Source organism: Haplochromis burtoni, unplaced genomic scaffold (assembly GCF_018398535.1).
Source record: "Haplochromis burtoni strain Fernald_Lab_line unplaced genomic scaffold, NCSU_Asbu1 Contig_162, whole genome shotgun sequence".
NCBI lineage: Eukaryota > Metazoa > Chordata > Actinopteri > Cichliformes > Cichlidae > Haplochromis > Haplochromis burtoni.
Genome location: NW_024582523.1, coordinates 1,244,681 through 1,249,506, shown reverse-complemented (window position 1 = coordinate 1,249,506; position 4,826 = coordinate 1,244,681).

Here is a 4,826-nt window from a genome sequence, read left to right as displayed (position 1 = left end):
ACAGGTGTTTCTTCAAAGTGAAGATAGCATGAAAGGGCCGGAGTCAGAGGGGGTTACCCCGACCAGTCTTGAGACAGTGCAGTACTGGTATGAAGCAATGCCAATCCTTTGTCTCAAACACACACACACACACACACACACACACACACACACACACACACACTGCTTTATGATCTGAAAGGTCAGGACTGTCCAGCTTTGTGAGTGACCTGTGAGGATGTCAGCACCTGAGGGTAAAGCCACATTGGGATTTTCAACAATAAGTGTAAACAACCGTGACTCGGATTTTTTCTTGTCTTTCTTTTTTTTCTTTCATTTTTTTGGACTACTCAACCAAGTGCAGGCAATCGGATCCAGGAATTGAGACACGTGTGCAAATGTGTACAAATGAAGGATGTTTGCACAGGAAATCAAGCACACATGCTCGCACCCAAAAACACACATTAATGCACACTATCACCTAACTGCACCCACAAATCACGTGCACATTGGTTCTTCTCACCTGTCAGTAGAATAGGCAGCACTTTTTTTTAATCTATTTATATTAAAGGCCTGTTTGCTTTCTTAAAGCTTTCTCAGGTATTTCACTTGATTTGAATGCCAAAAAAAGCACCAGTGAAGCCATGTGTGTGTGAGCTGTGCGCTTTAATACGGTTTTTGTAGTGTTTGCATAGCTGTGCTGAATGCAGTGGAGCAGGTTAGTGTGTTGCCCTGTGTGACAGCTTTAAAACATGAATGTAATAATCAAAACAGAAAGAAAGAAAAAGGAATGCACATTTGAGCTCCGTTCAGCTTTTGAGCATCACGCCCTGCTACTGGGTGCTGTGACCATTTGCTATGTTCTATTTTTCTTTATGCACTCTCTGTTTTTATGTTGGCCTTTCTAAAGCTATATAATCTGTTAAACAATATGCTAAACAGTAGACAGAAGAAAGCTAAGAGAGAGAAGAAAGCTAAAGGCAATGACCTCCAAAGGCTGGTCGCAGAATTGCAAAAACAAGAGACTGCATGAAAAAGAGAAAGCTAGGCTCATGTTTGCTTTCTTATTCACATAAATGAGGCATTATGAGCAACAGCAGGACTTCCCTAAAGTGGAATGCAGCACCATTATTGCGGTGAACAAGGAAAAATGTTTGTGTAAGAAAACGGCCTATGATTGAACAATAGCTCTTTGACTGAGGATGACATAAAGCGATCACCTATTTTCTTTGGAAACTCCCACTTATCTGGAGGCTTCTAGAAAAACTTCCCACTTTTAATGCATTCCTCAGGACAGAGGCAGAGGTTAGTCATCACCTAATAATACCCATTGGCTTACAGGTGAGGAGTATTTTTGCAAGAGTCAGTTCATAGTTCAGCAGTGCCATCATCGTCATTATCAGCAATTATCGGTGTGCCGGGATTTTGAAAATGAGACGAACAGCCCATTCTCAGGAAAAGTGCTTTTTTTTAGCCAGAATTTTCCACACAGTGTCACACATCAGCATTTCCTATGAATTCGATTGGCGTCACAATCCTCTTTTTGTTTGGTTTTACTCTAAAACAGAGAATTGAAAGGAGAGAGCAAATAACCAGGTGCACGGCTCATACCTTTTGCTTTCCCCTAAGTTACTGGAAGACGTTTATCACCATGGTTTTTATGTGTGTGTGTGTTTTTAACCTGAGACATTCTTTCAATTTCAAACCTGTCAAATGTATCTTCACTTTATTTTCAGATAGTTTCCAGAGCGAAACATCTTATTTCAGTTTAGTTTTTATTGTTTGAAAATTATTTGTTTTGGTTTAGCTTTTATTAGTTTTTTAGGTTTGATATGTCAGATGCAAGATTTAAGAAAATTGATACAGGTATTACAGTATAAAAACAAAGAACTTTTCTGTAGAAGTTTCATAAAATCTCAAGAAACATGTCCATCAAGGCGAGTTAAAATGAAAATTCCCCCCAAAACTAACAAACACTGAATTAAGCCCATTACCTCTTTATTTTTATTTCCTTTTAGTTCACAAAATCATTTCAGTTGGTTTAAATTTTCTTCAAAAGTCCATTTTTTAATTTTTTTTTTATGTTGTTTTTGTTCACCTCTTGTTTCAGTTTAGTTTCCATTAACTACAGTACTGTAATAAAATGCAGCACAAACTGAAATGCATGAAGAAATGCATCACCTGTCACACAGACAGGAAACAAAGTGTGGACGTGCCAGTTGTCATGCTTTTATGACTTGCAGCACAACCGCTAACAAACACTGCCAAATTCTTCAAGCAGAATAAACATGTCAGCAGAGCGAGGCATAAGAATGCAAACGCAACCTCAGGAAACAGCTCGACCTAGACATGCAACTTAATGTGAAAGCTGCTTAATGAAGAGCCTGAAACATGTTCGTGATGTGCAGCAGATGCTTTGTCGCTTACATTCAACATAAGAAGGCAGAGTTGGTTCATAAAAGCTTTTGGAAGTTCCTTACAATTGTTGATAGAGGAAGCTGCGCTGGAAGGAAACCCGTTACTGTAATTATATAGCCACTGCCGAGAAGTCACAGGTACGCCCACATAAGGACATATGCTCTTAGGATAATGACTCCTCAAATGTAAGGCAATGCTGGCATTACCCATGTAACTCACAGCTCCCGTATTATATCTGTCTGCATCTGTCTCCAGGCAGAGTCATTTGTGAAAGCAAATTCCTCTGTTACAGTAACACATTAATCAACAGCCCCACCTTGTTTTTGTTTGACAGGCCGAAGGCTAAAACCTTCTTGTCTCAGGAGGAGTTATTTTAAACTACTTTTATCTCCATCGTTGTAGGCGTTTGGTTTAAGCTGAGAGTGCAGATGCTCTATTTATGGTGCATTTATGTCCCTCTGCTAAAAGGATATCATCCTTACTTGCAAAGCTGCTGCTCTGAATGCAAAAGAGTAACACAGAAATCCATGATATATTAATACATCATGCAGTTTGCCTGCAGACATTTCATTTGAACATTTCATTTGTAAACGTTTAACCATTGTGAGCTCATAAAGGTGACAGGCAATAAAAAAAGTCCTTCTTTAGTTATTGTTAAAGACACCTCCGCTAATCTGGATTGTCAATGCAAGTAGAGACATAATAACATAATCGGGCTTGTGTCACTTGTGGTTGTGCAAAGCAAAAATCATCACTTGTCGTTTTATGAGGACGGCAACATTGCCTCGTATTGTTGACCCAGATGCTGATAATCACAGATGATTGAGCGCTTGGGTGTGGCTGTTGGTTTGAATGAAAAAAGAAGAAAAAGTCCAGTTACTTAGACAAAGTTTGGGTTCAAAGCCACAGATTGGAACTTTTGTGGATTAGTATGAAACTGTCCAGACGATGCTCACATTCCTGCCCTAAGACAGTTTTTTAAAATGCCAGGTAGGTCCAATCAGAGATGTCCTGGACTCTTAACTATACAGAGGAGTGACACTTTTCATAATCATCGTTATCTTCTCTTGCTGCCAACTTTAAGGCAGACTTTATGTCTGAGTGAGTGGGAAAAATCTAAGAATAATAAGCCAGTGTCACTGGCTCACATCCACCTACAGCATTTTTTGTTCCTGTCTTTGTAGGCGCTTCTTTTCCTAGAGTCACAACCACAATTGCGCAACACCAAGTCATTCAATATTTAGTTTAACAATACGCACAATCCTAAAGCCACTTCTTATCTCTGCATACATCACCTTTAACTTTTTACCCATTCAGTGTTTGCTTTTTCCTCACATTTTTAATGGTCTTTTTTTTAAGATTTTCTGAGAAAAGAGACTTAACCCTACTGCTTTACACCAGTGAGGCCTTCCAATCTGAACCTGTTGCTCCCCATGACAATGTCAGCTGCTAATAAACAACCAGCCACACTTTAAATCATGTCACTATGTACAAAAGGTGGCAAAAATGTGTAATGTGCAACCCGATTTGCAGAATTTTATTACTGAAAAACTTATGAACATATGGATATGGGATGTTTGGCTTCTTTGGCCCCCCCGGAAGTCACTGCATTGGATTAAACATATGGGAACATGAACCTGAAGCACTAAATCACCAACCCTGAGTCCTCCTGACTATCTGCGATACTGTGGGGGAGCATACACGTTTTGGAGCAGCATTTCAAATCAAATCACTTTTATTGTCACATCACATGTGCAGGTACACTGGTACAGTACATGTGATGTGAAATTCTTGTGTGCGAGCTTCACAAGCAACAGAGGTGTGCAAAAAATACAATAACATAAAACAAGCAAAATATAAGAATGGCTAAATCTGAGAGTAATAAATATATGTACAATATAAGAGTGTATGCATTACTGGATGTGTATACTAAATATGTTTTTCTACGTGTGTGTGTGTGTGTGTGTGTGTGTGTGTGTGTGTGTGTGTGTGTGTGTGTGTGTGTGTGTGTGTGCACATATTTTACAAATTAAATAGAGTAAACAATAAATAAAATATATAAAATATACAGATACCTTTCAAATGCTGCTTTCTTCTCAGAGAAGGCCTTGATTCATTTAAGCAAAGACAATACCAGGCTATAATTTTGCATTTAGTGCAGCATAATAGAAAACTGTGGGCGTTAAAAAGAATGCCTTGGATGATGACCAACTGCGAAACATTCAGCCAATTACGAAATCGTTAATATAACACGGGAGGCTTGTTGTAACATGTCTCAAAAACAAAACCGCATTGTTAATTGATTTAAATTAGAGAGAACATGCTGCAAAATAGAACGACTATGGAAGAAAACCAAACTTGACGCACACAGGCTCCATCTTCGAGATCTCATGTTCTCCTTAAATGACACGGTGAAAACTGTTAGTTCA